The sequence below is a fragment of the Camelus ferus genome, chromosome 23 (assembly GCF_009834535.1).
Source record: "Camelus ferus isolate YT-003-E chromosome 23, BCGSAC_Cfer_1.0, whole genome shotgun sequence".
Classification (NCBI taxonomy): Eukaryota; Metazoa; Chordata; class Mammalia; order Artiodactyla; family Camelidae; genus Camelus; species Camelus ferus.
In genome coordinates this window covers 24,880,105-24,901,249 of record NC_045718.1, presented here as the reverse complement: position 1 = coordinate 24,901,249, position 21,145 = coordinate 24,880,105, and the positions used below count along the sequence as shown (strand labels likewise).

The 21,145-nt window shown below is 40.2% G+C and overlaps 1 protein-coding gene and 1 long non-coding RNA gene across 2 annotated transcripts in view; one reads left to right on the top strand and one right to left on the bottom strand.

Moving 5' to 3' along the window:
• Nucleotides 1–21,145, top strand: part of SWT1 (SWT1 RNA endoribonuclease homolog) — a 153,233-nt gene that overhangs the window by 114,202 nt on the left and 17,886 nt on the right. The window lies entirely within an intron of this gene.
• LOC116659242 lies at nt 1,428–16,698 on the bottom strand. Its single transcript, XR_004314481.1, has 4 exons — nt 16,688–16,698; nt 15,175–15,179; nt 3,928–3,933; nt 1,428–1,566 (listed from the first exon to the last, which is right to left on the bottom strand). It is a non-coding gene; the product is annotated as an uncharacterized LOC116659242 (long non-coding RNA).

Here is a 21,145-nt window from a genome sequence, read left to right as displayed (position 1 = left end):
GAAGGGAATGAATATGTATATGTATTATTATTACTGCCCTGAGCTCTGAAGACACAGGTGTACAAGACAAAAAGTGACTTCTGCCTAAATTTTTGCAGTGATGATCAATTTGTGTTAGCTTTCAAATTCTAACTTAAAATAATCTGTGATGCTCACAAAGTTTGTAGTCAACAAAGTACCACATAGGTACTTCTCTGTCACTTGTCAGAAAAATGTATCAGTGGGGCCATTGCAAGCCTTTGATGTGACCCTGTTTACCTGCATGTTACGGCCCACATGTAGTATCAGTCACCAAACAGCAAGTCAAGCCCATGAATTCTTCACGAATTGAGCCATTTCATTTTCTGGAAGATAATGTAGCCACGATTTTGATATCAGTCAAGGGAGTTCTCATTAGTCTAATGTTGCTCATATGAAAAGCCTCTCCTATTTTGCAGAGCCTGTTTCTAGGTTTCTTAAGCTCCTCCATTACATCACAAGCTTCTTGCATGTCTTCTCCATGTTTTAACAGCCGCAGTGCCCAGCATGGCGCCAGGCACACAGCAGGTGCTCCGGGAGCTGTAAGGGAGTTATGTAATAGCAGTTTTGAGTGTGACAGGCAGAGAGTCACTGCCCGTGTTATTTTATTCACTTCTCACAACAGCTTCAAGAAGATTTACTCTCATTCTTATCTTATGGATAAGGAAATGGAAATCTAGAGATGCTGGGAAGCTTGCCTGAAGTCATGTTACTTGAATATTGGAACCAGGAGTTCAATCCAGGAGAGTCTGATCTGAAGCCCACCCCTGTTCCACCACCACACTCTGCCTTTCAGTACGTGTTTACTAAATCGATTTATTACTAATTTCCATAGGAGACAAACGAATCAGCCAGCACAGCTAATTCATCTAGGGGAAGGATGAACAGAGAGGACATTGATAGGTTATAAAAATGAACTTTTGTCTTTGGAGTTAGTGGAATTAGCCACTAAGGATCATCAGAAGCACAACATCACCAGTAAATAGAGCTGTAAACACACCATTTTGGCAGGCAGATCTAAGAAATGGAGTAAACAGCTTGCTAAACAGCATCAACCTAATTCCATGAACAGGTCTCTAAGAGAAACAAGGGGAAGCAGAGATGGCTGGTTGCCTCTGTCATCCATCCATTCTCCTTTTCCTCCTTTGAAACACAATACGAAAGGCCACAGTTCCTAGCCTCCCTTGCAGCTAGTTATGGTAAACTGAAATGTTCTGTGGGGACTTCATACAAGTGTTCTTCAAAGGAAGGAGGAGTACCCTTCTTTTCTCTGCTGGCCGGGATGCAGATGTGATGGGTTGAAGTCGAATCACCATTCTGAGAGCTTGTCTGGAGGCTCTGGCAGGGAGCGCAGCTACTCGTATACCCTAGACTGAGAAGAACGGTCCTCCACTGTCGGGCATGGTCGTCCTCTTCCACCAAGCGCGCAGCTTTGGGTGGGACATACATGGAGCCGTAAGGGAGGAAGGGGACACCCACCTAGCCAGCCAGATCAGCCGAATCAACCCTGGTGATCAATGGGGTGACAGATGTCACAGCCAGATCGCCCTCACATCCTCAGATCACCATTTTGGATCACAAGGTGACAGGCCATGGATGACCAGAGCAGCGCCATAGGAAGAATCTAGCTTCTGACGACCTTTGAGCTGCCATCCTGATCTGGTCTGCCAAACTCTCGACATCCTCTGTGTGAAAGGATAACAAACTATCACCTTGTTCAAGCCAAACGTGGAAGTGGAAATAGCCAGTTTAGTGATTTCCATCATTTACGGAAGTGTCCCTCCTGTGTGTTGTTCTGTTTCTGTCCAGTTTATTTCGCCTTACCGCACTGCAGCTGTTCGTGCTTCCTGGACTCTGCACTGCACGTTTGAAACTAGCAAGCAGCAATAGCTGTTGCTATAGCACAGTCTGGCTGTTGACCCCATCGAACGAGTTCCCAGTAAGTCCTTTATAGGTGACTCTGAGGAAAGGTTAGGAGGCCACATGTAAACCTCAGATTTTGAATTATACAGTTGAGAAGGTTAGGCCCTACCTCAGCTTTCTCGTATCTGACCGTCGATCTAATGCCACATCATTCTGATCCTTCCAGACGGCGCATTTTTCTCCTGCTTGGTGGTTAACCGCAAATGTTTATGAAGTTTACAACGTAATAATGTGTAAAACCTTGTGTGTGTACAGTGAGTTCACAGGTGGATTGTAAAGGTTTTGGTTCTTTAAGAAAGTAATCAGTTTATTGAATGGGGTAGAGTCTGTAGGGTGCAAACAGGGGATGGCTTTATTTTTCTCTAAGCTTCAAACATGCTGTCTCTCATTCCTGCCCTACAGATCACCCTTCAGGTAGCTCCCGTACCTTTTTAGTCACTTGGGTATTTAAGGCTCATTAAAAGACAAATACAGTTCAGTCTAAATCAAAACCCTGTCTCCGATTCTCTAACCCATTTACGTCTAATCTCACACCCAATTCAAAGTTTCCCCTGGCTTCCCCCAGCTCCCAGCCCAGGCCGGACCCACTGTGGGGGCCTGAGGGCTGCATGTGACCTTTCTCTCACGCTGCCTTGACTCTACCCATTTAGAGAGAGTAATCTCTGTCCATTCTAATCTTGGCCCTTTATCCCTGCCACGTGCCCCCTTGCTCACTTCTCTCCAGTCCCACTGGCCTCCTTTCACCCCAGACCCTTCTGCCAAGAGCCTTTGGGTTTTCTGTTCCTCGGCTTCACTCTCCCCCCAGCTCTCGTGTGGCTTGCCCCCTCACTTTTAGGCCTCTGCTCAAATGGCCCCTTATCAGTGAGGCTTCCCTGACTGCTCTATCTCGAGTGACACACACCCACACCCGTCGCCTCCTTACTCTGCTCTCTGCTTCTCTTCTCACCATCCAACAATGCTGGGAGGCCCGGCGCCTGTCCCCTCTCCTGCAGGGGGAGGTTGGGAGGTTGGGAGCTGACATACCTTTCTCTCTGTCGGAGAAGAGGAGGGAAAAAAGCCAGTACACCCTCTACTCGTCTGAATCCCTGTTCTTGACTCTCCTCAATCACCTCTCACAATCTGGTCTTGTCCTACCGGAGCTGGTGGTGAGAGTTTCACAGACACCGGGCCGATCTGTTCTCTGGTACTCAGCCTGCCGTGGATGTGTCAGGCACTTGCTTTGGAATGTGGGGGCAATTATCTCTTATTCTTCTCAGCTTTGGGACTTCAGCTCAAATAGAGGGACAAAAAGTAAAACTTCATTCGATATGCTCTTAAGAACCTTCTCATGATGGAGCACGTTGTCACTGTCACGAAGAGAACATCTGAATTTGAGGTAACCACCGTGAGATGAGCAGACGGCTCCATGGATTCAGGAGGCCCGGTGTTTAGGAACTGGGAACCCAGGCGTTTGCACAGCTCAAATGCAATATAAAACTAGTTACGCAATGATACTGCTGCTGGATCCAGCCCTGCTGAAGCCAGTGCCTGCATTGTTATATGAGCTAATTTTCTTTTTTTCCTTAAGCCAGGTGACTTGGCTTTTCATCGCTTGCCCCTCAGTGGTCCTGGCTGTCCCCACCATTTCTTGACTTAAACTGTTGCTTGTGTGTGGTCATCAGAGTTAGTACATTCCTGGCATATTTTTGCAAGATGGACTTTTTCCAGGGAGTGCTGATAAATGAAAGGACTTATTTATTAATGTCCCACTCTGGGATTCTCCTGGCCACTGAGCACAATAGGAGAAATATTATTAATAATTAGTTTTGACAACTTCGGTAATGTGAATTTCAGTGGTCTCCAAAAGTTTGGCTTGGGCACAACTGGTTAGGCTTGTTTCCTGCAGGACTTTTCCAACCTTTAACATGCTAACATGCCTTGTGAATCTTTGTGTGGGACCTTGGATTCAGGGTTTCCAAACTTAATTGATCACAGGAACCCTTTTACAGAGCGCTGATGGTCTTCTGTTCTAAGGAGCACACTCAGTAAAATACTGAATCAGATACATTTGATTCTATTACCAACTCTAAGATTTTTTCCCTTGGGCTCTGAAATTCTTTAAGACTTGGAATCACTTTTCCAGAGTGTTTATCCATTACAAGTGAGTGATCTTACATTTCTTAAGCCAGTCTGTCTATATTTAATACTAACTGGACAATGACTGCTTTTCAGAGTCCTTGTTCTAAGGCTGTAATTGGATAAAATATGAACATATGTACTGGCCTTAAACTCAGACTAGAACCCTAAGGACCAACTTAGTAGATAATTCAGGAAATGAAAGGTGTGAAAATTCATTTTAAAGAATTAAAAGAAAATAGAAAATAGAAAAGCTGTCCCTTTTCCCTCCAGGTAAAGATATTTCCTGATATAATTCAAAACTCAGAATGGGAATTAGAATTCTAATGTGCGGTTTAAACAAAGAGAGATGGAATTTTGGAACCATCTAACGAACATTGTCATTGGGAAAGTGACATTAGGTTGCCTGACATAAGATTTGGGATGTTCTAAAAACCTCTCAAAAACGGGTTTTCTAGTGATTTAATTTAATTCTCAAATTGCAAATAGACTTCAATTTAGATGTCAATTCCAATTAGTTGGCAGTGCTTGAAGTATGAGGTTGCAAAGAGCTGAGAATCTCAACACAGTGGAACAAGTGTGGTGACTGATGAGCAAGATTTGTTTTGTGCGGGGGAAGAGGAGTGAAGCCCCCCATTCTTGTATTTGCCACCCCACTTTTAAGTCATACTTGGAGGTGTCTTAAGTCATAAATAGTGCAGGTGAGTTGGATTGAGTCAGCTATTTGAGAAATACAGGTTATTTAAAAATGATTCCAAAGCTCCTGTCTAATCACTCAGAATGTGTATAACACCCAATGTGTGGGTCTGGGAGAAGCTGGTGTACCAGAGAACCATGTTACACGGATTTAGGTTAGAAATGTGAACTTGGCAGAAATGTGATCCAACAATGGACCCCATAGTAAGGGGTCCTTGCCAAGGAAGTTTATGAATCTCTTTTAGCTTGTGAAGTATAAGTCTTCAGCTTTAGTATAGTGTCTGTATGGAGAATTTCTGTTGGAGACTACATAATTGGTCTTTTTTGTGAGTACACTGAGTTCACATTCATTATCACCTGTTTTGCCAAGTAGGACTGTAAATCCTTAATGAAATTCTCAATATAAAGAGTAAAAAATTTTCTTTCCTTTAACAAAAGGGCTGTGTACCCACAGGGATCCCACAGTCCCTGAAGTGGATGATGCCATTAGAGGGAGGGCTACTTCACTGGGGATAAAGAAGGAAGACAGTAATATGGCCTTGTTGATCACGCAGTCCAGACAGTTTCTGGCCCACATGTCTGGGGTGGGGGTGGGGGGTCGTCCTCTTGGTAGATGAGCTGCCGCCCAAGTGGAGTGACGTCCCCTTGAGTCAGCACCACTTACAACTTCATACCCAGCTTCCTGCCCAAATCTGAGCCAAAGCTGTTTCTTAGCCAAATGACATAAAAAACAACCTGAGGAAAATACAAAGAAAATTATGCCCCTTTCGAGACGGTTTATATCAAGTAATGTCTAGTCTGTGGCTAAAATTCTGGACTTGAAAGTAGGAGAGCTGAGTACAGGTTAGACAAAGACAGAAATGGAAAGTGCTGTGTTCCTTTCCCAGTTTGAACAGGACCTGCCTCAGAAACCTTGACAATTCCACTTCCCTGGGCCTCAGTGTCCTCATATTTCTAATTGGGAAGAGAGGGAGGCTGGAGTTGGAGACAGTGAGGAAAGGGATTTCATACGCCATAAGTTCTAGATATTTTATCTAAAGAATTCCCAGGTTTCCCCCAGACCATACCCGGTGGGCTCACACAGCCAGTGGTGAGATACTGGCCCCACAGACTGAGTGACATAGAGGGAAGCCCCCTCCCCCAGCCCCTCGCAACTGCTGTAGGAAGTCTCCAAGTTTTATCAGATAAGCGATTTGGAATTTCTGGGGTCTCTCTAGCTACCTGATGGTTTCAGATGTTGCCAGTGCCCTGTGGCTCTTGAGATGGGTACCATCACGAGGGTAGTACCTCCTTCCTCCTTGTGACATAGCCCACCTCGTAACAGTGCTGCTGGGCAATGTGGTCCCATGTCGTTATCTACCAGCATTTTGCAGGTGTCTTTCTCCAGAGTGAACAAAAGTTCCTGAGGGTCAGGCTGGGAACAATCCAATTGCATTCAAAATCACCTCTTCCTGTAGAAGACCTGTACCCAGACAGACGGCATGGACCTTCTTTCCTTGGGTTAAATTCCTTAGACCTTTAAACTTCCTGCTCTTAAAAGCTTTACAAGACTTTTTGTAAAACTAAGTATCTCTTATATACATGATCAAGTCAACATCAGAACATGTTGTACAGAGAATCTATTTTATATTATCCTCATCCTTTAAATACTTTTCCTCAAAATCTTGGCGTTACAGGTTCACCTCACTCAGGTCAGAGGGAGCAAACTGTCCGGCCAAAGTAGACCGACTGACTTTTTCTGTCAGGAGAAGGCCGACTTTATTTTCATCTTACTGTTTTTATTGCAAAGCCACGTGGTTAAATGCATATCTGTGCAACCTCACTCCTGAATTCAAGCTGAGAATAAATTGAGAGAGAAGGCTCGGAGCCTTGTGGTGACTTTCTTTGCCTTGCTCCCCCTCTCCAGAGATCTCCTCAGGAAATCTCCATTCCCTCAGGGTCCCTCGCTTCGTGGCCCGGAGGTGTTTACCCCTGGCGCAAACACGCAGGGGCTCCATGCCTGGTGTGGCTTTGCCCACACCGTGTTTTGTGCAGTGGCTACAGGGCCTGTGGCTGGGAAACGGGATGTGGGAAAAGGAACCGCGGGCCACCACAGGTTCTCTTCTGTAAACTTGTGTGATGAGAGGACACGTGAGAGTTCAGGACTTGAACAGTGATTCTGTTCAAACAATCGATCTCTGTGAACCCCTCCAAATTCTTCCTGTGTATACCCCAGTGTTACAGGCACCTCAGTTTAAGGACCACTGCCTTAAACCCTCTTAATCACCACCAGTTGGTAGGTCTGATTGCTCTCTTTAACTTAGGCCTGCAAATTTGTTGGATATTTGCAGGGTACCAGCCAAAGTTAGTCTTTCTGAAGACCTTGTTACAGATCGTCAACTGTGCCATCTAAAGTCATGTAGCAGAAGACCCAGGAACCAGATGGAGGTTTTTAGTGCCTAAATTAGCTTTTTCTTTCCTACCACAAAGGCATTCTGAGTTGCACGAGACTTCGTCAGCTGAGTGTGTGAATGAAGGGAAGTATTTTAAAAAGGGAACTTCAGCCTTTGTGATCAAAGTCTGCATCTTTCACCAGCCCCCAGGTAGTATCTGACCACCTTGGCTTGCCTTCAGCAAGAATCCTGTTAGGTCAGCTTAGCCAGAACCCTCCAGGCTTCTTCTTAATACCTTTCCATCCACTAACACCCCCACCCCCAACTTGTTCCTCGGGTTTTCCTGGTGTTTGGAGCGGATCTGTCTTCCCTACTAAAGCCCACCCCCCTTTGTAGTAATTCCCCTTGAATGAAGTCTTCCTTAACTGTCTTCAACAAGTGCCATGAATAATTTTTTCTTTAATATTCCAGTAGGCTTTAAATAACCTTGTGAAGCAGTTTGATTCACTTAGAGAAATCTGTATAATATTATATTAATTAGGTATGGTAATTAATAAGACAATAACTTGTTAATTCATAGAACAATTTTCTAGTGTCTTTTTGAAATTTGCTAAGTACTGGAATAAAAGATTCAACAGCTCTTAAATAGCTTTTATTGGGAAAAAAAGATAAATTGTTTCAAAATTGCTCCTAAGGATTATGAAAACCTTTTCTCTCTAAAAGTAGCTGGCCAAGAATTGAGAAAAACTCTTCACTATAGAGAATCTCCCTACCTTTTGCTTTTCTTTTCTCTTATGTCAGTCATTTTATTTGTTTATCCTAGGCAGTAAGAAATCAGTTTTTAACTTTGAAATTAAAGACATTTTTTGTCTTTACATTTTAAAAACTGTACTGTTTATTTTTTATAATGCCTTAGGCTAACTTGACAATTTCTAGTTTTTTATTAATTAAAAATTATTACTTTTACTGTTTCTATCCGGTTTGATATAAAAGGAATAGTACCTAATTATACTCTAACTTTCTAATTTTGTTTTACCTTTAATTGTTAATTTTTTCCCCAATTTTCAGAAATTGAGATATAACTCATTCAGGCTTAACCCTTCTAAAGTGTACAATTCATTGATTTTTAGTGGACTGACATTCTTTTAAGATAGCATCTAGGATCACCTTTTTATTTTTATTTTTCTTGTATGTGTGCATTTTTTAAAAGTGAAGTATAGTCGATTTATAATGTGTCAATTTCTGGTGTACAGCATACTGATTCAGTTGTACATATATATAAATATTCCTTTTCAGTATCCTTTTTCATTATTGGCTATTACAGGGTATTGTTCCTGTATATAGTTCCCTGTGCTGTACAGTAGGACCTTGTGGTTTATCTGTTTCATATATGGTAGTTAGTATCTGCACATCCTGAACCCCCAATTTACCCCTCCCCACTAGGGTCACCTTTTTAAAGGGCAGATTTCTACAATGTAGTTCTTCCAGTTGACAAATGAATGGCTTTTCTGTTCTTGAAGCACAGAGCCCAGCACAGTGCCTGGCAATTTATTGGTCCTCAGCAGACGCTTACTGAATAAATGAAAGAATTGAAATGTCTGCCTTTGGTTACTGAGCTGCTCTTCAACAAGCATAGAAATGAAAAGCTTTGAAGGATTTCAGCATCCCCTTGAGCATAATGATTGGCTGCCTCGGATTCTTCATCTTGCCCCCCGTTTGTGAACCATGTTGGCAAACAAAGCACAGACTAAATTACTGTCCTCACTGAAGTTAACGTTCAAATCTGGGTGATGGGAACTTCATATGGTTAAATGGCGGTTGACATTCATGTTTCTTTAGTTGTATTTCTATTACACATCTCTTTACACGTTTTAAAACATTCATTTGCTATTATACATCTATCTGATTATAGAACGTGGGCCTGCAAAAAACCAAGCAGCTTTCAGTGTGGGATCTGCCAACCCACTCTGAGAATGTGTGTATCTGTGTAAAGCAGTTGCTTGCTCCGTCCCCTCCCGGGAGCCTTCTCGAGTCAGAGCCCAGGAACAATGCAGTCTTCAGTGTTTGCTGAAGATAGATCAAGGCCAAGGAATTCAGTTTATAGTGTATAATGTATGAGACTCCAGGGCGATAGGACTACAGCTGTCCCGAAAGAAGAAAATATTATGTACTTTGAAATAGTTCTGACATGTTGAATTTATTTTTGTTTTGTTTTTCATCGGCTTCTTTTTAAAGCCAAATTACTCAAATCATGAGTCCATATTGAATACATGTGTGATTTAAAGAATATTTCCTGAAGGAAAGCTCTATCAACAATAGGGATTTTCAGTTATCATTTTCATGTCAAGTTCAACACAGTAAACAAATTCTATCGAAGTGAAGATGCACAGAGAATTTTCCTCCTACAGATAAATTCCTTTAGGACAGCCCAGCGGGGTGTTAGCTCTTAACTCCCTCTCCAGGAGTAAGTGTTCTGTGAGATACGGCAGCCCCTAGCTGAGCCCCAGCAGACAGTGGGGGCCCCTTATGAGTCTAAGCCCACAGATATGCAACTTGACCCCAAGGGCAGAGTACCCCTATAGGACGTCATTATGCTTCTAATTAAATCAAATTAATTGACTCGATTTTACAGTTTAAAATTTTCATTTATGCTAGTCAATCAAAGAATCCCTTGTGAAACACTAATTTTAGGGCTTCCTTACCTCTTGCCTGAGTTGTCATTGTGTCCTAACCGGTGTATCTGCCTCTGTTCTCAGGGCACTCGAATACCAATTAGAACCTATGACAGATAAAATACAGAATGCCTTGTTAAATGTGAATTCTAGATAAATAAAAGAGATTTTTAATATCAATTCGTCCCAAAACATTTAGTATATTTTGTCCCTACATATTACGTGAGATGACTATAACATATGATGGAATGACTTATGAAATCTTTAAAAAATTCTTTCCATCTGTCAGTGCTGACCACTTCCAGATCTCAGCTTCCAGCTTCATCATGTGCTCTAAACTGAGTATCTCTATTATCATCACTTGCAGGTAACATGTTGAAATCTAAACTCATTATCTTCCCCATCCATGTTGTCAGTTTCAATGATGTTGCCAACATCCATCCAATTCCTGAACTGCCCTGGACCATTCCCTGCACTATAGGCACACTGGCCTCCTGGTTATTCCTCCATGTTGATCAGGTTCCCTCCTGCCTCAGGCCCTTTGCACCTGCTATTTCTCCCACCTCCAGTATTTACAAGGAACTCTTATTTCTACCAGTTTTCTCTAATGACACCTCATCAGTGAAGCCTTCTCTGGTCACCTTATTTAGAATTGCATCCCCTACTCTGGCACTCCCTATTTTCCTTTTGGCTTTATGTTAATTTATTTTGTTTATTATCTCTCTCTCTCCACTAGGAGGTAAGCTTTTTGATAATGGGGATTTTTTTTTCACTGCTAAATCCCAGTACCTACAATAGTGCTTGGTTTGTAATAGGTGCTCAGTTAGTTTATTTGTTGAATAAGTGAATGAGTCAATAGATACATCTCATATATCCACTTTCAAATCTCATTGTTTTCTTACAGGAGAAGATCCTGTTCTGTCCATCAGTGTACCCACTTTTATTGCCTAGCACATAATATAGATTCAAAAAATAACTTTTAAATTAAATGCATTTAAATTGGGAGTGGTAACAATGGAGAAGGAATAGTGTGTGTGGCTTTAAGCCTCCTTATGTTTGTATCCACCATGTTTGTAACTCTGACGTTACTACTCTTACACAATCTTTAAAAGAGAAAAAGAAATTGTTAGTGTATTTACTTGTTTACTGGGACAGGTGTTAGGCTTATACATGTAAAAACTGAAGGGACATATTATGTGGGAGCATTGGGGAGTAGTAGCACTGTCCTGCACCATCCCCGTTTTGCTGTGATCGTAATCACATGGAATGTAGGTCCACAGTTCCTTATTGAAAACCTTTAGGACCGACTGGGTTCAGGATTCAGTCTTTTCACTGCAGGCTTTAGAAGGTAGAATGTTTTTGCTTATTCACTGCATACTCAGCAGACTCGGGCAGTGCCCCATAACCAAGCATATGGTTATAGTACTTCTGCAGAGAGAACTGTGAATAGTCACATTGGGTCGGAAACAGATAATGAACAGCCCAGAGCAATTCCATTCTGGTTTTTCCACAAAAATGAGTTTGACGCCAAAAGCATGGAAAAACTTGGTTTTCAGAGTGTTTGAGTTGTTCTCCCGGCTTGGCAGTGTTATTGTTGCTTAGGGGTAATACTCATGGCTGCGTGACCCAGGGGCTGTTGGCTTCAGGAATGTTCCTGGCCCTGTTCTGAGTTCCAACCCCAGTGATCGAACAAATGATACACAATTCTGGTTGGATGGCAATTCAGTGTCACCCAATAAAGTGATTGTTTAATTTTGAGTGATTTCATCTATAAATATGAATAATTCAAGCAAATGGATACGAGAAGAAAAATGTCCTATTCTATTCACTATCCCAGAACCAAGACGAAAAGAACGTGGTCATGTCATTAGTTGTGCAGAAATCAAGGTTTTTATTTGATTGCTTATAGTTTGAAATCCTTAAGGCTGAGTTTCTCAAAGTTTCATGTTAGACTCTGTAGTAGGGGTCAGCAAACTTTTTCCATAAAGAGACCGACGGTAAATATTTCCGACTTTGCACGTCACATATCTTCTCTGTGTGTAAATGTGTTATTTTGAATACTTCCTCTGCCCCACCCCCTCCATTTTCTGCCCAGAGAAAACTGCCTGACCCTGGAATTGTCAACATGTTAGTATAAAACCATCAAAGAAAAACCCTGTTGGCGTTCGGCATTTGGATTTAAAAAGTGTTTTGTAGGAGTTACCCTTGATCACAAAACCACTCTTCTCACTCTGATGGACCATAACCAAATCACTTCTTGCTGGTGAGAAAACAGCTTCTCAATGAAAAGGCACTGCTCGGGGGAGGTTCACCTCCAGAAGGAGCTGCCCCGAGGAAGACCTGTGCCGCCAGCCAGGGGCTGGGAGTCACAGCCTGCCTTGTGGGCTCTGTTGTCCTTCTCTAGGACACTGTTTAGGGGTCCCTTGTTGGACCCATAGCCTCTAAGTAAACTAAATTCGAATTTTTCGTTTTTTTAGGGTTAACCGCCCGCCTAGGATACTTGTGTTAAAAAGTACTTTTAAAAATGTAAGATATTTCAGTTAAATAAATAAAATGTTACTTCAAGCGATAGCTAACATGGTGCCATCCTGCTCTGTTAAGCACTTAACATCAGCTCTTTGAGGTAATCCTCACCCCAACCCTGTGAGGTAAGTATTATTAGGAAGTCAAGACTTAGAGTAAATGACTTGTCCAAGGTCACCCAGTTAGTGTCAGAGCTGAGCTTCCAACCCAGGTCTTGCAGGGTCGATTTTTATACTCTTGAGTGTTACAAAACATGGCCTCATAAATATATAATTTATATATATATATATAAAATATATATATTATGTATATAAATATATAAAAATATATAATATGTGATTTTTTGCATGAGAAGGATAAAGGCTTATTGGTTATGCCTTGATGTCTTGTGCAGGTGATCTTACCATGAGAAATATTTGAAAATTGCTTTTGCATGTAGTGCAATCAATGCCATTCTTTTTGTCTGAGGAATGAAGGATGCCATGACCTTTCCCTCTTTTAGGGAGACCGTCTCTTTTCCTTTTAGCACAATCTTGTAGCAGGTTGTTGTTGATTTTTGTCAACTGTGGCTTAAAGAAACAATTAGCTTGAATTTTGTCACAAAGACGTTATTTCTAAGAGAAAGTTAAAATCCTTCTGACACTTTTTCCATCCCAAGCCGTTAAGACAGTTTTAATAAGGTTTGAACCTTCCCTGAGATACATGAAAAACAGAGAAGAAATAGAAAACAATTAAGTTGTTAATTTAGCACCTATGGTACGACTAATAAATAGTCTTTTCTCCATTAATTCATGATTAAAGGCTTTACATTCCTTATTCCCTGGTCTTCTGTAGAGAAGCAACATTAGTACTAATTATTTTAAGCTCGCTGAAATCTTTAACAGTCTATGTTTTATCATTAGCACACGGGCTAGAGACTGTCCTTCTCATTCTATAAGAGAAGACTGACTCAGCCTAGAACAGGAAAGCAATAAACAGTCCCTTTGGAGACACTCCTGAGAGAGGAGGTAAGAGGCTGCACCATAAAGGTGATATAGGGAACAAACACCCAGTTGGAGAAAGTGATGAAAGAGAAGGAGGAATGGTGCTCCCTTTGCCTTTTGGGCCCAATACAGGGGACTCCAGGTATCAAAACCCACAGGAAATATTTTCTAGCCAAGTCTCCTTTCGCAGAGACAATTATTTTAAGTTCTGCTGCTAATTTCTATTTCTTGATTTATCGATTCTAGGCAGTATGTTCGGACTCATTGCTGGAAAGGATGGGGTGAATTCTCATGGAGCCTTCTGTCTAAGTTATTGTCTTTTGCCTCCTGATATTCGTTACCCCGGGCACTCTGTTCAGTTCCAGTGGTTGCCTTTAATGGTGAGACTACATAGCTGGCCTCTATTTTCTGACTGACTTTTAGATGTACCTAATGACTTTTCCTATAAAAGTTGAGGAGAGTAGCACAGGTATTCATTGTTCCACTTTTTTTCCTCCCAATTTTCCTTAGTTATGTTCTTGTTTTTACATTGCCATGGTTTCTAACATGCATTCATTGTCTGCTAGCATCTCTATCAGCTCTTGATGGCCTTCGGGATAAAGGCCAAATTCTCTAGTGAATAAAATCCTCAACCATGGGGCCCCATCCTACCTCCTTGGACTAATCTACATGTCAGGAGGTCTCACCAGCCTTAGTGGATCATGGCTTTTTATCTCTCTGGGCCTCTGCACATTTTATTAACTCTAACTCTGGAACTCCAACTGTTTTTCATTCTGGCAAATTTCTACTCCTGCTTCAAGACCCAGCTCCTACGGACCCTTTCATAGAAGCTTTCCTGCCTCCCGTTGTCTGGTGTGGTCAATCCCATGGGTCCCTACGGCCTTCTTCCTACACCTCCATTACAACCGTTTTGTATTAAACTACGATTTGGGTTTTATGCACCTGCTTCCTCTCCTTGAACGTGAGAAATAGATGTGTACGTTCCATATCTGTGCCTCTAGCATCCAGGTGGTTTCCTCACACAAAATGAATAAATGAATGGACAGATGGATGAAAAAAAAAAGTTTTAACTAAAGTTTCGACCCCCAAACCAATACTTTTGGAATATTCTTTCTTTTCTTTTTTTAATGGAAGTACAGTTACAATGTGTCAATTTCTGGTGTACAGCATAATATCCCAGTCATGCATATATATATGAAATGTATATATACATGTATATATATATATATGTATTCATTTTCATATTCTTTTTCATTAAAGATTATTACAAGATATTTATATTGTTTCTTTTCTAAACTGATTTTATTCAGCAGAGTTTTCAGTGGTCCTTTCCTGGTCTGATTTATAGCTTCCTTTACTTCGAGTATCTTATCTACCTCCTTGTGCTGGGAGTATTGAAGGATAAAATAATTTCTGTCTGTATTGCTGGTATATACTCATCTTTGCTACCCTGAGCTCAAAAATGTGGAAGGAAAAGAGAAATAAACACCTGAAAATGTTTTTTTTAAATCACTATATACCATTTAAAAAATTTAAATGACAGAACAAACGAAGGGTAAAATTACTTTGAAAGACTATTTGTTATCAAGGACTCTGAAAATAAGTTGTCTTTTATTCTTACTTTTGTATGGTATACCAAGACAATTGAAAAAAACCGCTAAATATACATTTGGGAAGAAAATCAATTCCCAGAAGTGATATTTATTTAAAACAATTCCTTAGAAGCTACTGTAACTGCGTGACCTATTTTGAGTAAGTTCAGCCTGTGCCCACGGGTTCAGCTGAGTCAGCACAATTTCAGTTCTCTGTTGACTAAAACCAGCCCGCAGGTTGATCCTCATACACTCGTTAAATTTCTGTTATGCTCTTAACTCCTGCTGCTTTAAAACTGATTAAAGCCAGTGGTAAAACGCTGCCACTGAATTGAGCATCCTGGTTTGATTATAGTTCTGTGTGTCCTGAAGCAATATAATTTTTTTTTAAATTAAGCAATACATAAACATACACCAGTGAACGTACACTTATAAAAGGAAGACTAGGTGGTGAAGACCTGGAGCCTCACTGCCCCAGTTCAAATCCCAGCTCTCTGTTGCTCTCTATATGCATGTCATCTTGCATGTGACTCTGAGCAAGTTACACAACTCCTTTGAGATTCTTTCCTTATCTGCCAAGTGGAGAATACTAATGTGGCTTATACATGTATGAGCTTAGAACAGTGCCCAGGGTTTCATAAATGCTCAGCAACTACTAGCAGTTTTTACTTTCATGGTAAAGAATACAGAGGAGAAAACAAGTGGTCATTTCCCCATGGTGGTCACTACTAACTGCTTGTGGCATGTCTTCCCAGGACGTTAAATGTGTAGTTTTAACCAAGACAGCACTATTGCAACAGGAACGTTAATGTGCTGTGTTCGCAATGACTTGGTTCAGCAAAACCTAAGTGTACATGTCACCAATAATTTTTCTAAGGAAATTTGCTTCAAAAGCCTGGTTTCTATATTACTTGCTGGTTTTTCAGTAATGAGGAAGATACTGGAAGAAAATACAAGATGATACAGTTGCTGAAAAATTCATGGTTCAGATGTATTTGGAATTCTCACACTGTCATTATGAATTCAGTATTCATGACAAGCATTCTGGGCAAACAGCCAAACTATGGGCCTTGGTCTCTCCTTAACTTAATATATGTATATAATATTTTAAACATTGGCCTTCTATGTATTCTACCTCTGGTTCTTGAGAGGAAAGCTGTTGCTTAGCAACCAGTCATTTCTGCTTGGCTGATGTGTAGAATGGAAAGTTGTGCAAATCAGAGGCAAATAATTGTGTCCATTAGGAGTGACAAGTTACTGAATTTAACAACTAAGTTGTCTCCCAACTTAGTTTATGGTTCTTTGCATGGAAAAGATAAAATATGAGGCAGAAGCTGTATCATGGTGTTTACTAATTATCTATAAAGAACAAGAATTAATTCACAAGATAAATTAGTATATAAAAATGAATAATTCAAGGGTGTTAAAAAAATTACCTAGGAGGGGAGGGTCTAGCTCAAGTGGTAGAGCACATGCTCAGCGTGCATGAGGTCCTGGGTTCAATCCCCAGCACCTCCCCCCAAAATAAACAAACCTAACTACCTCCCTCACCCTCACCAAAATAAAATAAATGGTGCCATAATAAAAAAGTACCTAAGTTTTGAAGTGTATGTTTAAAATTTCAGATGGAAAGTATTTATATCTTAGAACATAAAAAGAGAAAAATAAAACCCATATACTGAATTCTTGAGTTGTAGCCAACAAAAAGCTGTGTATATAGTTCTATAATACTTTTAAACATGATTTTATATGTATTTTCTGTTTTCATTTCAGTTTTAGACAAAGATATTCACTAGGAAAAGAGAGGTTAGGTCATATGATGGTAAGGGACTTTGAGAATCCCTTGATTGCTACTAACAAAAGGTGATTCTGATTAAGTGAAGCTAAAGAATATTTATTGATGGTGTTGATGGTGTGCTCAGAACTGGTAGAATATTGGAGAGCAAAGCTTAACCGGCTGGGCACTTCAAGAACTTCTTGTGGTCAGAGCCATTGCTGTTTCCTTGTGTCTCTCAAGTGTCAAAGCTCAGGGAAGAGCGCCTGCCTGGCTGATTCCTAACGTGCTTGCTCTTTGGCTGAGATTAGTGTGGGGTTGGGAAGGATCTGGTCTTCTCACCTTCCATGGAGTCATGCACCTGGATTTATAGGGTGGATCACTGCTCAGTGATCTTTTCCCCAAGAGGAAATCTGGGTGCTCTTGGGAAGAAAGAAATGGATGCTGGAGATACACACACACACACACACACACACACACACACACAACACAAACACACACACACACACACACACACACACATATACACATACATACATACATACATAGTATGAGACTTACAGTAAGTCCCTAGGGTCTACAATCAACTCATCTGTGACCTAATTGCTTCTTTCTCCTCGTGTTCCTTTTCTCTAAAGTGGATGTAGAAATCACCAACTTCATGTATTTACTAGGTATTGTAAAATTTATTTTTTAGTTGGCAGTATCTAGATCATTTTAGAGAAGAATGTAAGTACAGTTAGAATTTGTAAAACAATGATGTTGGCATATATTCATATGCAACTTACATCGAGTTAATTTTCATAATTTGAAGTTTTATTCATCTTCATAAAATCCCTGAATATTGAGGACACAGGGGAAAAAAATCTATATAATCAAAAAGATTAAATCAAAAATAAAATTAAACCAAAGTCACTGAGTCTAACTTTTTATACTGTAGAAGCAAGCCAAAAAGGCAATAAGCCAAATCATTTCTTTTACGTAACTGGATTTTTGACTCAAAGGAAAAGCTCATTAGATGGGAAAAAGGTTTGTACATATTTCTCTGGTAACACATTTTGGCTTCGATTTATTTTGGCTATCAACATAGTCTTCGTTCTTTAACTTAAAAAAGTCTCTGTTACAATTTGAATCTGCTGCTTGGGCTATTTTGGTAGTGGCCAGTGAAAATAAATGGCCAAGAGCCCCAAATCTTCCCTCTGTGTTAAGATACCAGATGAGAGCCTGCAACAGAGATCAAAATAATAGTCTTAAACAAGACGGAAGTTTATTTCTTTCTCACAAAATAGCCAAGCTTAAGTAGACTAGGGCTGATTTGGCAGTTTGATGGGGATGGGCTTTTTCTGTCTAGTTGCTCTGCCATCCTCAACATGAAGTTTTCATCTTGTGGTCCAATATGGCTATTCCTGCAACTACCGCCATGTCCACATTCCAACCTGGTGGGAAGTGGACATGGGTAGAGGAGTGGGCATATATCTTTTCAGCTCACTTGTCATTGGCCAGAATCTAGTCACATGGCCACACTTAGCTTCAAGAAAAAGTGGGAAACAGAGCTCTTAGTTGAGTGGCTAAGTTCAATTGTTATAGACAGGTAGAGTGGACGTTCTCTGCCATACCATCTCATAACAAACTTATTACTGTCTTATTGTGCTAAAACAGAAAATGTCTATTTAGTAAAAAATAACAATAGGAAACCAAATGGTTAGCCAAAGAAGCAAGCCCTGGAACAAATTAAATAATATTATAAAATAATGAGTAAAATTCTTACAGTGTGCATTCTCTACATATAAATTAAACTGTTGTCTTTCAAACTATCAGGGTAATATATCTTGGAATAAGAAATAATTAACCTATTGGCACCCCAGAGTTCTAATATTCTCAGAAAGTAGGTGATGAAGGGCGCCACTGGTGTAGTTCTGCCACTTAGACTTCTTATATCACTGGCTTGTTGCTTAAATTCTATACAAGTGTTTAAAATGATCCTCAGAAAAAGACATGGTCTTGTATCAAGACCCTTAAAAATATACATTCCTTTTGACCCAGCAATTTTATTTTTGGAAGTTTATCTTAACAAGAATATTGAAGATGCAGAAAAAGATTCATCTATAAGGATATTTATTTCAAAAAAATTTTTTTGTAGAGAAAGATTAGAAATCACTTAAATGTCCCCAAAAAGGAAAACATGAACATAAATCGTTATATCCATACACTAGAATAACATGCTGCCTTTAAAAATAATAGTTGCATTAATTTATTTATTGACATGGACTGTTGCTCACAACATACTGTTAAATGAAACACACAGATTAAGAAACAGTATTACAATGTTATCCAAAGTTTATAAATTAAAGCTATAAATATTCTTTAAGAAGGCACACCAAAATATGAAAAGTAGTCATGTGTTTCTGGGTCATCGTTTTCTTTTTGCTGTTGGTGGTTTTGAAATTACAAGAGGAAAAGAACACATATCATTTTTAAAATCATAGGTTTTTGTTTATGTGTTTTGTTTTGTTTTAACATAGAAATAAATTAAAAGCTGTGTTCTCTTTTTTGTTGTTGTTCATATTTTATTTTATTTTTTATTTTTTAATTGAAGTACAGTCAGTTAGAAAGCTGTGTTCTCTTAACTCTCAGCCAGACTCAGAATGGGAAGACGGACAGTCTCCCAGCCTGACCTCCCAGGAGGGTCTTGCTCTGGAAACCGTCCTTCCCCTAAGCCTCTTTGGCCATTTGGTTACCCCAAGAGCAGTCACATCTTCTCTCCCAGACAGGCCCAGATTATAGATGACCTTGAAGGCCAAGAATAGATTCTCCCTCAGAGCCTGTGTAAGGGGAGCAGGGGGGCCTGGCTGACACCTCGATTTCAGCCCCATGAAACCGACTGCAAACTTCTGGTCTCTAGAACTGTTTATGCCACCAAGTTTGTAGCAATTCATTATAGCAACCACAGGAAACTAACACACACTGAAATAAAGAAGAATTATAGGCTAACGCACTTAAAAATTCATTAGGTTCTTACAATAAGAAAATATACTTGCTATGAACTAAAACCTCTAAAAACATTCTTTTGTGTTAAGTAAAATTTGCCACATCTGAAACATTTTCCTGCCATAGTTTACTATTTGAGTTTTAAAGCGCAGTAATTTTCATAATGTTAGCGTTAAGACGGCTTTTGTATACCTTGATTTCCCTATGATAGCTATTCCTGTGGGCAATGAAACAGGTCCTTTCAGGTAGAAGGGAAAAAACACGAGACATTTTGCTTATAGGTAAGATTTTGCACAAGTTAGAGAGCTGTAATACATCTTCCTTTATGGATAAGAAAATGTTCTTGGAAAATAATAATGGCATTTATTTATGGGAAAATGCTTCATAATAAATATGAGAAGACTATATGCTACTTGATAAAATATTCAAGCTCTTTTTAAGATATCTGGAACATCTTAATACTTGTAATAATTTGTCTTGTGCACAATGCTTCTCAGATCACTTTCATATATATATGTATGTCTTTCCATTTAATCTTTGCAAATACTCTGTGAGCTGAACAGGGCAGGTTTTTTTAATTTTCTTATTTTACAGATTTAAAAAAACGATGCTTAGAAGAGTTAAATGACTGGCCTAAGGTCACAAAAAAGGTAGATACTGGATTTGAGATTAGCGATTACCCAACTCTGCTGTGTGATGCTGTTTCCAGGGATCCAGCTTCCCTTAGCTGCCCTCAAGAAGGTGTATTAATGTTTGTGGTTGATTAAGCTACAGTTTATTTACACTCGGGTTCAGAGGTCCTGTGATCTGTTTGATTAAACCCAATAGGCACCTGCTGAGCATCTATTGCAAGTCTAGGAGTGATCTAGTTAATGTGGGGAACACAAAGAAAGGGCCGGACACAGGCCTTGCACTCAGGAGAATGTCTGTCACTATTAGGGAGGAAATGCCTACGTAAGTGAAATGAACGAGTAGAAGAAAGAATAAAATCAAATGCCACAATCTGGGAGGCTTCACACAAAAAAACTTGGAAGAATGGATCTGACTCTGAACATCAAGGTAGCAAAAGGGTGAGTGTCTGGCAGGAGGGAGAGAGAATAAACGAAAGTGTAGAGGCTGAAGTAGCCTGTGAAACTGACCGGGAAAGAGTGACCGTCAAGCTGCCAGAAGCGCCGTGTATGTTCTGAGGAATAGGAGCTGGGCTTCCCGGTGCCTCCAGGCCTCAGACAGTCACCCAGCAGAGAATCTTTGATATTTCCAGGGAACACTGTACCCTAGAAAAGTAAGGAAGAAGCAGTCCTCATGTCTAAAAAGAAAAACACAATTTTATTGTAAGCTACTGAAAAAAAAAACTATTTGGAAAACCTCCCATTCTGTTCAATTTTTCTATTCTAGTCCTGTGGACACAGCTCCTGGGAACTGACAGCTCTGCTCCTGTGTTTTCTGAGGGTCATCAGGCGTCTGTGTGTGTGTGTGTGTGTGTGCGCGC